Raw genomic sequence first — 12,970 nt, forward strand, 5'->3', positions numbered from 1 at the left:
GAATAGACAGAAACAACAACTAGGGGCTCATTCACACCTCAGTGTTTCTCATATGCGTGCTGTGTAGTTTACGGATAGCACTTGATCGGATGATAGTCTATGGGGGAAGTTCACAAGTTTATACTTCTTTTCCCTCTCACTGAGTCATTCACACAAAAGCATCGAAATGTGTCATATTAAACTTAGCAATACAATCTTATGTGTCTATGAAATATCGGACAGCACTGTGATGTCATTGTCTACGGTACGTTAAACGAGTCAGATTAAATTTAGCGATGCAATCTTATGTGTCTGTGAAATATCGGACAGCACTGTGATGTCATTGTCTACGGTACGTTAAACTCGTCAGATTAAACTTAGCGCCGCAATCTTATGTGTCTGTGAAATATCGGACAGCACTGTGATGCCATTGTCTACGGTACGTTAAACTCGTCAGATTAAACTTAGCGATGCAATCTTATGTGTCTGTGAAATATCAGACAGCACTGTGATGTCATTGTCTACGGTACGTTAAACTCGTCAGATTAAACTTAGCGATGCAATCTTATGTGTCTGTTAAATATCGGACAGCACTCTGATGCCATTGTCTACGGTACGTTAAACTCGTCAGATTAAATTTAGCGATGCAATCTTATGTGTCTGTGAAATATCGGACAGCACTGTGATGTCATTGTCTACGGTACGTTAAACTCGTCAGATTAAACTTAGCGATGCAATCTTATGTGTCTGTGAAATATCGGACAGCACTGTGATGTCATCGTCTACGGTACGTTTTTCTCAGACTGTAAAATAGAAACTTGATCAAAAACACTGATGAAGCTCAGATTATTTTTTTGCATACAAGAAATATCATTGCCAACTGAATGAGCTCTAACACTAATCACAGGCAGGGGTGTACATAGACCGCAGGGGGCCCCATAGGGAAAGTAATGTTCTCCTGTTGAAGCCCCTTAGCATGTGTGCACACTGTCAGTAAACGCTGCGTGCAATTCACAGCGGCTCCTGTGGCTCACCCGCGGACACGCGACGCGTCTTTCCAGACCTCAGCATGTCTTTTTCTCTTGCGGGGACGCAAGTTTACTGTATAGGATGTGGTGAATCCGCATGGTAAAATGAGCACATGCGGATTCACCTGCGTGCAGCGCTTTGGACGCAGCATAAAGTATACTGTGTTCAAAGCACTGCTAGAAAGGATCGTCTACACATACCCTTAGTGTTCTCACCCACACAGTATGATTGTCCCCACATTCCCCTTATGCAGTATGATGACCCTCACATCCCCAAATGCAGTATGATGGCCCCTAGCCCCCACAAGTACTGAGTGGTAAGATAACAATAAAAAAATGCTACTTAGCCCAGTTCCGATGGTATTCTGTTCGCTCAGTGCAGCAGGTGCGCTTTAGTGGCCCCATCTTACCTTCTGTGCTGTCACTCAGACTCCCAGGTGGAATGCTGGAGCAGGGAGCCGATGACCCTTTTTGACGGGTAAAAAGGCCGAGGTAGGTAACTACAGTGGTGGCCAAAAGTATTGGCACCCCTGCAATTCTGTCAGATAATACTCAGTTTCTTCCTGAAAATGATTGCAATCACAAATTCTTTGGTATTATTCTCTTCATTTAATTTGCTTGCAAGGAAAAAACGCAAAAGAGAATGAAGCAAAAAATCAAATCATTGATCATTTCACACAAAGCTCCAAAAATGGGCCAGACAAAAGTATTGGCACCCTCAACCTAATACTTGGTTGCACAACCTTTAGCCAAAATAACTGCGAACAACCGCTTCCGGTAACCATCAATGAGTTTCTTACAATGCTCTGCTGGAATTGTAGACCATTCTTCTTTGGCAAACTGCTCCAGGTCCCTGATATTTGAAGGGTGCCTTCTCCAAACTGCCATTTTGAGATCTCTCCACAGGTGTTCTTTGGGATTCAGGTCTGGACTCATTGCTGGCCACCTTAGAAGTCTCCAGTGCTTTCTCTCAAACCATTTTATAGTGCTTTTGGAAGTGTGTTTTGGGTCATTGTCCTGCTGGAAGACCCATGACCTCTGAGGGAGACCCAGCTTTCTCACACTGGGCCCTACATTATGCTGCAAAATTTGTTGGTAGTCTTCAGACTTCATAATGCCATGCACACGGTCAAGCAGTCCAGTGCCCGAGGCAGCAAAGCAACCCCAAAACATCAGGGAACCTCCGCCATGTTTGACTGTAGGGACCGTGTTCTTTTCTTTGAATGCCTCTTTTTTTTTCCTGTACACTCTATGTTGATGCTTTTTGCCAAAAAGCTCTACTTTTGTCTCATCAGACCAGAGAACATTCTTCCAAAATGTTTTAGGCTTTCTCAGGTAAGTTTTGGCAAACTCCAGCCTGGTTTTTTATGTCTCGGGATAAGAAGTAGGGTCTTCCTGGATATCCTACCATACAGTCCCTTTTCATTCAGACGCCGACGGATAGTACGGGTTGACACTGTTGTACCCTCGGACTGCAGGGCAGCTTGAACTTGTTTGGATGTTAGTCGAGGTTCTTTATCCACCATCCGCACAATCTTGTGTTGAAATCTCTCATCAATTTTTCTTTTCCGTCCACATCTAGGGAGGTTAGCCACAGTGCCATGGGCTTTAAACTTCTTGATGACACTGCGCACGGAAGACACAGGAACATTCAGGTCTTTGGAGATGGACTTGTAGCCTTGAGATTGCTCATGCTTCCTCTCAATTTGGTTTCTCAAGTCCTCAGACAGTTCTTTGGTCTTCTTTCTTTTCTCCATGCTCAATGTGGTACACACAAGGACACAGGACAGAGGTTCAGTCAACTTTAATCCATGTTAACTGGCTGCAAGTGTGATTTAGTTATTGCCAACACCTGTTAGGTGCCACAGGTAAGTTACAGGTGCTGTTATTACACGAATTAGAGAAGCATCACATGATTTTTCAAACAGTGCCAATACTTTTGTCCACCCTCTTTTTTAGGTTTGGTGTGGAATTATATCCAATTTGGCTTTAGGACAATTCTTTTTGTGTTTTTTCATTGAAGACAAATTAAATGAAGAGAATAATACCAAAGAATTTGTGATTGCAATCATTTTCAGGAAGAAACTGAGTATTATCTGACAGAATTGCAGGGGTGCCAATACTTTTGGCCACCACTGTACCTAGAATCTCCATCACCAAGGTCCTCAGTGTGTCGCTATAGTTGAAACCTGTAGGCAACTTTATCCCTGAACCCTACACGAGAGCAGAATGAAATACAGGGTGATGCCAATGTTTTGGTGCATGTGGCACAATGACGTTGCTGCACTGTGACACATGTACCAGCCCACTGACTTCACAGGAAGAAGCCTTAGTTTCTCCAGTACAGGTATGTGCCCACAATGCAGAAAGTTCCTGAGCATTTCTGAATCTCCTTTGCCGAAAAAAACGCATGCGGATTTTACATTCTTTTTTTCAGCATTTTTACATGCTTTTATGCATACGTTTTTTCCAAGTGTTTTTCTAAACAATTTTGAGCATCACTTGGAAAAGGGGTTGACAAGTTGGTCACACAACATAAATCCATGCAACTGGAGGAAATTTCTACTTCAAATGCTGCATCTAAAGTAAAAAAAAAAAAAATAAAAACCTTATATTCACCTCTCTGGCGGCCCCAGGTCTCCTCCCGGCAGCGGTCTCTCCCCTCGGCGTCCCGCGTTGTGCTGGAAGGACCTATAGTGACGTCATTTAGTCAGCTGATGATCACGCGACCATCGCCTGACCGCTGACCATCAGCTGACTAAATTATGTCATCGCAGGTCCTGCAAGTACACCCCGGGACGCCGAGGAGACCAGGGACCGCCGGAGAGGTGATTATGAATATTTATTTTTTACTTTATAATTCTTTTTTAACTTGCAGGTACCATGGTACCCGGGTTGGATGATAGTCTCCTCTTCTCCAGACCCGGGTACCATCCACGCATTGAACCGCATAACATCCGCATATATACATGCGGATATTATTCGGTTCAATGCAAATTGGTTGTGCTGCGGATTTTTCCTCAATGATAATCCGCAGCGGATATTTCCGCAGCATGTGCACAGCGGATTATCATTGGGATACATCCCGGACCTCTTACCAAGCGATTTTTAATACGCTTCCGCAGCGGAAATGCTGCCTCGTAAACGCATTAAATCTGCATCGTGGGCGCTCAGCCTAATTGTGTGATTTAGGCTATGTACGCACGATCAGGATTTGAAGCCGAAATTTCCTGAGCTGTACTGCATCCCCTTGGCAGGAAAAATGCAGCGCTTTTGACGCGGTTTTTGAAGCGTTTTTGTACATCAATGAATGCTTTTTGGAGTTAGTTATTTGGTTGGACATTGCTTAAACCCTTGGATTACTGTCAGAACTGGGGTGAGTATATTGGTTAATTTAAATGATTAAAGAATGTGTCTGCTGTATTTCAAATAAAGTTTTTACTCTGTGTTTGTGTGTTTATTTAACTCTTTTTACTTTACTTTAATAGGTTTGGGCATGAAAAGGTCTGATTAACACCTTGTCATCACCAAACAAAAGACCTAGTTGTCAGCTAGTCCCATTCACCCAATCTAAATTAGCATTTCTATTCACATAATTTATGCGGCAGCTGTGAGCTGCTATTCTTAGCCAGGGAAGGTGCCATTTGCAAACATGGTCCCTGGCCATTAATAACAGCTCACAGCTGTTTCGTTAGCCGCTACGTCCCCATTTACAGCAACAAGCAGTGCTTTGGATGCAGAATATTTTTGTTGTGTACAAAATGCGGTGTTCTAATGCTGCACTTTTGTTGTCAGTACATGTGAATCCACCACATATAATGACAATCGGTCAAAATCTGCAGCGGAGACTAGCTTGTCCGCTACATAAATTGACATGCTGAGGTTAGTTTGGGTACGTGGCCACGGTGCAGTTTTGACGCTGCGTGTTTATACAGCGCCAAACCTGCAGCTTCCAATTGTTAGCATATGGTGGATGAGATCTCTAGAAATCCCATGTCCACTATGTGTGCATCAGAGGCTGCAGTTCATCTGTGTACACTGACATGCAGCGCGTCTTTCAGAACCGCAGCATCCTGACGCTCTAGGGGGGCTCATCCATCCACCGCGTCAGAGAGGGCGATTCAGTCCCGCGCCCAGTCACAGTACTCCAAAGTGTGTGAGCGCAGGACCAGAGCGACGGTCCCGGAAGATACAGCGACGGATGCGCTTCCCCGCACTGCAGCGCGACCGCGCACACAACCACCCATGGGAGAGCATCATCTATTATACCGGTAAGGGGACAAAATAAGAGAAGTTAAGCAGATGTCTTATAGCAAGTACAGGGACCCACATGAGCAGCATGTTCAACTATCAGCAATTCTTCGTCTAATAAGGATCATGCCTCTGTGGCCCAAGCAGAAAAACTTGAACATACCATTCATGTATGATCTCCCTTACCTGCTACGATTTCCACATGTATAACGGACATAGTTTTCAGGATCTACAAATCCATATAGGACGTACCATTATATATAAGACATCAGACATACAGTTAGTATTACACCAAGGAGAACAGAGACATTACAACAACAAATGTACATCTCCATCAGCCTACGCAGAAGTCATCAAAGCAAAAGGTGGCTACTTTGAAGAACCTAGAATATAAGACATATTTTCAGTTGTTTCACACTTTTTTGTTAGGTATATAATTCCACATGTGTTAATTCATAGTTTTGATGCCTTCAGTGTGAATGTACAATTTTCTTGGTCATGAAAACACAGAAAAATCTTTAAATGAGAAGGTGTGTCCAAACTTTTGGTCTGTACTGTATGTATATATGCTCTTCTAGAATATAACAACAGTTCAAGTAACATAAAACATCAAATGAAAATAAAAAGCATAAAAACAATGAAAAGGACAGGGAAGGAACAACAGCGAATGGGGAGCAAGAAGAACACTATTACTAGTTATTCTACTCCAAGGAATGGAGCAAAACTCAGATGTTCATTCAAACCATCAGGATTCAAGGTTTGCAAAGTCTAGATCCATTTAGTTTCTAACTGTCTAAGCAAGCAGTTGGTCTGACCTCCACGCGGGCCCGATACAATCAGGTCTATGCCCCTCACTCGTAATCCCTTAGGGTCGCAGTTGTGGAATTGTTGGAAATGTCTTGGTAGTGTGCGGAGTTCCTCTGTCTCTACAATGTACTTTGCTGCCATAATGTCCCTTACATGTTCACGCACTCTGACCTTTAAAGGTCGGGTGGTTAATCCCACGTAGATTTTAGAACAGGGACATTTGTCATAATAAATTACTGCCCTTGTAGAGCAGTTAATAGTTTGAGTAATTTTATTCTCCTTGAGTCCATCTGCGGATTGGAAGGTCGTGGCGTCCTCTATATTAGGGCACGCCACGCATCCTCTACAAAGTTGACACCCCCATCTAGGACCACGACTCTGGGTAGGACACACAGTCGGTTGATCTTTCCGACTATGGTGACTCTCTACCAAGATATCTCTGATTCTTATTCCATCATGCAGCAATACTGGGCTGTTGGTGGTAAGTACTGTTTTAATGTTTTATCAGCCAAAAGGATTGACCATTATACACTGATACACTTTTTCATGAGATCCCAGTGTGAATGATACTGTGTGATCATTCTCACTGTGTTGTTAGTGGCCCATGTTTTCACCTTCGAAACCAAGTCATGACGTTTCAAATTCCTAGCCTCGTTATACGCGTGTTTAATAGCCCGATTGCTATACCCACGTTCACAGAAACTGTCCCTCAAATCCTCCGCCCTCTTCTCAAAATTCGAGTCGGAGGAACAAATGCGGCGGATCCGAAAGAACTGTCCGGTGGGTATTGCCCTAATGACGTGTGGAGGGAGTGACGATGAGGCGTGAAGTACCGCATTAACAGATGTTTCTTTGCGGTAAAGATCAGTTAGCAGCATGCCAAATTCATCACGCCTCACCGTCACGTACAGAAAATCAATCCTAGTCTCACTATATTTATATGTGAGTCGTAGGTTGAGAGTGTTATCATTCAGCTGCTAAAAAAAGACTTTCAAGTCCCGTTCATTGCCCTGCCAGATCAAGAATACATCATCGATGTACCAAGTCCAAAAAGGGACGCGGTCCATAGATGGGTAACGGTCTGACAGGAAGAGGTTTCTCTCCCATAGCCCCAGGAACAGATTGGCATGGGACGGTGCGAAGGCCGCCCCCATGGCTGTCCCCTGGAGCTGTAGGTAGAGGGACCCCCCCCAAAAAAAGAAAAAATTGTGTGTTAGTGCAAATTCCAGCAGCTGTAGTACAAACTCAATCTCTTCCACTGCCATGTTTGCCATGGACAGGTAGTAAGATACCGCCTTTAAGCCATCATGGTGATGAATGCTGGTATAGAGTGACTCAGTCACATGTCACCATGATCGTACCTTCATCTACATGCATCAGGTCGATTTTCTGCAAAAAGTCTGTAGTATCATGAGTATAGGCAGGTAATGTTTCCACCAATGGCTTGAGTACTTTGACACTCTATTTACAGATGTTCTCTAAATAGTTCCCAACTCTCGAGACCATAGGCCTCCCTGGTGGTACTTTGCAATTCTTATGAATGTTAGGAAGAAGGTATAGTGTAGAGACCCTAGGTTCAGGTACAACCAGAGCCTCATATAGTTCTTTCGGGATCAGATTTTTCTCTCGCCCTCCTTCCAAGATCTTAGAGAGTGAATCACAAAATGAGCGCAAAGGGTTGATGTTAACTTCCTATAGCATTGGCTATCACGCAGCTGTCGATATGTCTCTACCTCATAAATCTTACAGGGCCAGATCATGATGTTACCACCCCTGTCTGCCGGTTTGGTTAAATTATCAGAATTTTCCCCAGCTGAAGATACTGATGAAAATGATTCTAATCTTCTATTCCTAGTATGTGTCATTTGTCTTTGCCAGCAGTGTATACTGACAGGTGTGTAAAATCACTCCTGTCAGTGTACCTTGCTGCAGGAGGTCACTGGGGTTCATCAGCTGATGATCCCCGGTGAGCTAACCACCGTGGGAGCATTCTTGAGAATGTTCCCACGGTGATGTCACGTGACCGATCAGCTGATCGCTACGTCACAGCAGGTCCTGGCAGTACAGTACACTGCTTTTTTTTCCGCAATGGTAATCTGGAGCTGAAATTTTCTGCTCGTGTGCACAGTACATCCGGATTACCATTGCTATAGCTGTCAGACCTATTAACAAGCGTTAAAGCGGAAAACCGCCGCGAAAACGCATCCAAAACGCTTTGTGTCCACATAGCCTTAGGTGACATAAGTAAACGTTTTATTATTTTTATAGGACACTATTGCCTATTATGGGACCCAAAGATTCTTATGTGTGGTTGTGTTAAAGGGGTTTCTGGGACTTTTATATTTTTTTTGTTTGGGGCTGAGCACTTACAGGCATGTCTTAAGCCCCCATCTCACATAGCGAGATCGCTGCTGTGTCACGGTTTTGGTGACGCAACAGCGACCTCACCAGCGATGTCGCTATGTGTGACACTTTGCAGCGATCAGGCCCCTGCTGTGAGGTCGCTGATCGCTGCAGAATGTCCTGGACATTTTTTTGGTCGTTGCCCTCCTGCTGGTCAGCACACATCACTGTGTGTGACCAGCGGGAGCAGCGATCAGGCTGGTAACTATGGTAAACATCGGGTTACTAGGGGCACACGCGCACCTAGTAACCCGCTGTTTATCATGGTTACGAGCCTGCTAAAGTGAGCGGTAACCTCCCGCTCACCGTAGCAGGCTGGTAACCATGATAAACAGCGGGTTACTAGGTGCGCGTGTGCCCCTAGTAACCCGATGTTTACCATGGTTACCAGCCTGCTCCTGCTTCAGCAGGCTGGTAACCAGGAGCAGGACATCGTGGAAAGATTCTTTCCACGATGTCGCTGCTCCCCTGATTGTTGGTGAGCCTGCCTGTTTGACAGCTCACCAGCGACCACATAATAACGACGCAGCAACGATCCCTGACAGGTCGTATCGTTGTCAGGATCGCTGCAGCGTCGCTAAGTGTGACGGGGCCTTTAGCCCGATGAGGAAAAAATACAAGACTCCTGGATAGGACTTTAGGCTACCTTCCCACGATGAGCTTTTGGTGCGTTTTTGATTATAGTGAATTTTTGCACTTATTTTCAATTTGATTATTTTCATACAAGCGCAATGAACAATGGCATTTTTTTTTTTTTTTTTTTTTGCATTCTTTTTTATTTTGATGCTGAAGTTTGTCTCTCTTTGGAGTGTCATGCTTTAACCCCTTCATCCCAAGTTTGTTTTCACCTTCCTAACTCATCCAAATAATAATAGTAATAACTCTGGAACGCTTCAATGTATCTCAGTAATTCTAAGACAGTTTTTTTGGTAACACATTGTACTTTGTTAGTGGTAAATTTAGGTTGATATTTTTGCGTTTATTTGTGAAAATATGGCAATTTTGGCGAAAATGTTGAAAAGTTCGCAGTTTTTCAACTTAAATAGTATGATGCAATCCCCACAGCCCGCCAAGTGGCAGAATGCACCTCTCATATAGTACATAGAGTAGAATGCTGCCTCCCTCCTCATAGATAATTAGAGCAAATACTGGACTTTGGCAGTAATTATATGTCAATACAATATGAGGGATGATAATGTCAATTACACGCTAATTAAATTGACATATATCTAACCAGACCTTGAATGGCTGACCATTCGGAAAAAATTCAAATACCAACAGAGAGCTGAACAAATTGGTCATATGAGGACAGGACTATAGATTTCAAATAAAAAGCCTTTATTTGTACAACCAGTGGTTATGAAATGGCACTGCACTGAGGGGTGCACACACACAATTAACAAAAAAATATCACATGTAAAATTATTTAAAAACAACCGGAACAGAACCATATCACATATGAAAATACCAATGACTGTATCATAAATCAAGTTTAACATTAAGTCCTAGATCATAAAGAAATCAGAATGTACAATGATGTAGAAGAGATATAGCTAACTCTACATGAACATATGGTGATAGATTGTGAACACCTTTCTTATATACTCATGATATTTTGCCCTAGAGACGCATCATATAATGTATAAATACCACCCATAATTGGACCATTCTAAAAGGAATAATGAGGTAAAATCTTAATGGATATAAATGACTAATTTAATTTGTTTTTAGATACAGTACAGACCAAATGTTTGGACACACCTTCTCATTTAAAGATTTTTCTGTATTTTCATGACTATGAAAATTGTACATTCACACTGAAGGCATCAAAACTATGAATTAACACATGTGGAATTATATACTTAACAAAAAAGTGTGAAACAACTGAAAACATGTCTTATATTCTAGGTTCTTCAAAGTAGCCACCTTTTGCTTTGATGACGGCTTTGCACACTCTTGGCATTCTCTTGATGAGCTTCAAGAGGTAGTCACCGGAAATGGTCTTCCAACAATCTTGAAGGAGTTCCCAGAGATGCTTAGCACTTGTTGGCCCTTTTGTCTACACTCTGCGGTCCAGCTCACCCCAAACCATCTCGATTGGGTTCAGGTCTGGTGACTGGAGGCCAGGTCATCTGGCGTAGCACCCCATCACTCTCCCTCTTGGTCAAATAGCCCTTACACAGCCTGGAGGTATGTTTGGGGTCATTGTCCTGTTGAAATATAAATGATGGTCCAACTAAACGCAAACCGGATGGAATAGCATGCCGCTGCAAGATGCTGTGGTAGCCATGCTGATTTAATATGCCTTCAATTTTGAATAAATCCCCAACAGTGTCACCAGCAAAGCACCCCCACACCATCACACCTTCTCCTCCATGCTTCACAGTGGGAACCAGGCATGTAGAATCCATCCGTTCACCTTTTCTGCGTCGCACAAAGACACGGTGGTTGGAACCAAAGATCTCAAATTTGGACTCATCAGACCAAAGCACAGATTTCCACTGGTCTAATGTCCATTTCTTGTGTTCTTTAGCCCAAACAAGTCTCTTCTGCTTGTTGCCTGTCCTTAGCAGTGGTTTCCTAGCAGCTATTTTACCATGAAGGCCTGCTGCACAAAGTCTCCTCTTAACAGTTGTTGAAGAGATGTGTCTGCTGCTAGAACTCTGTGTGGCATTGACCTGGTCTCTAATCTGAGCTGCTGTTAACCTGCGATTTCTGAGGCTGGTGACTCGGATAATCTTATCCTCAGAAGCAAAGGTGACTCTTGGTCTTCCTTTCCTGGGGCGGTCCTCATGTGAGCCAGTTTCTTTGTAGCGATTGATGGTTTTTGCAACTGCATTTAGGGACACTTTCAAAGTTTTCCCAATTTTTCGGACTGACTGACTTTCATTTTTTAAAGTAATGATGGCCACTCGTTTTTCTTTACTTAACTGCTTTTTTCTTGCCATAATACAAATTTTAACAGCCTATTCAGTAGGACTATCAGCTGTGTATCCACCAGAGTTCTGCACAACACAACTGATGGTCCCAACCCCATTTATAAGGCAAGAAATCCCACTTATTAAACCTAACAGGGCACACCTGTGAAGTGAAAACCATTTCCGGTGACTACCCTTTGAAGCTCATCAAGAGAATGCCAAGAGTGTGCAAAGCAGTCATCAAAGCAAAAAGTGGCCACTTTGAAGAACCTAGAATATAAGACATATTTTCAGTTATTTCACACTTTTTTGTTAAGTATATAATTCCACATGTGTTAATTCATAGTTTTGATGCCTTCAATGTGAATGTACAATTTTCATAGTCATGAAAATACAGAAAAATCTTTAAATGAGAAGGTGTGTCCAAACTTTTGGTCTGTACTGTAGAAACAACCAAAACCAGCCTGTAGAGATCTGAGGTTGTGGGTTGTAAGTAATCACCTAGGTAGGTTAACAATGCTACAATATTTTATTAATCACCTCCATGGTAATGCAGCAATTCCAAGTAAATGGCCAAAATACAGTTCTCTGTCTTTAAGTTCTCAACCTGTAATCAGTAGTTCCACTGGCTTTGTATCAGGTGATACCCACAGTCTCTCAACTTTTGGTTGGCCCACAGATTCCGTATCTCCAGCCTGTATAGTCTGTAGCCACAGTCCATGTTCCTCCAGACGACAGATAAAACGATGAAAGAACAGATATCCAGTAGCAGCAGTCCTTCAATAAAGTTTAAATCCAAATGACATATCCACAACTGAAGCACATTTATCCACTTTAGTTGGTAACAGATCTTCAACACGCCGTAAGTCATCCATCCATCAGCTCCAGGTCCACAGACACAGATCCTAACCCTCCGGCATCCTTCCACCAACTCCCCGACTAAAACATGTCTCTCCTCTACATCCCTGGGGTCAGCCCCCTCCCAGCTCAGAAGTGCTGACACCCTTCCCCTTAAGCATTTAGAGCATTTCTGCATCTCCTTGGCAGAAAAACGCATGTGGTTTTTACATGCGTTTTTGACACGTATTTGCCATGCGTTTTTCCAATGCATTGTATAGGCCAGTGATTTTCAACCAGTGTTCCGCGGCACACTAGTGTGCCGCAACACATGGTCGGGTGTGCCGCGGGGAAAGTTCCCCAAACTATGGTGTCCCCTGTGTTTTGTTTCCCAGCAATGCGCTCGATGCGCAGTCATGCCTTCTTACAATGTAGGAGACGTGTACAAGCTTTGAACCTCGCGTGACTGAATGACGTCACCGAGGCCGGCGCGTCATCCTGAGAGCGGAGAGACTCTCGCATTTGCCCGCCGCCAAGGTAATGCCCGCCAATAATGCTGACTATATGAGCTTTTGCCTGAGTATATGAACTGTTGGCAGAATACTTAGCATATGAGCTGGTACTTTTAGTACTCCAGCAGTATACTGCATATAACAATGAGAAATGTAAATGAGAAATACTATAGTCATGAGGCTGGAGTACTACAAGTACCAGCTCATATGCTGAGTATATGAGCTGGCACTTGTA

General features: G+C 43.3%; 1 protein-coding gene across 1 annotated transcript in view; it reads left to right on the forward strand.

Moving 5' to 3' along the window:
* Positions 1-12,970, forward strand: part of SLC12A4 (solute carrier family 12 member 4) — a 394,075-nt gene that overhangs the window by 502 nt on the left and 380,603 nt on the right. The window lies entirely within an intron of this gene.

This window comes from Phyllobates terribilis, unplaced genomic scaffold (genome assembly GCF_046119375.1).
Source record: "Phyllobates terribilis strain yellow unplaced genomic scaffold, ASM4611937v1 Scaffold_13__5_contigs__length_258822181, whole genome shotgun sequence".
NCBI lineage: Eukaryota > Metazoa > Chordata > Amphibia > Anura > Dendrobatidae > Phyllobates > Phyllobates terribilis.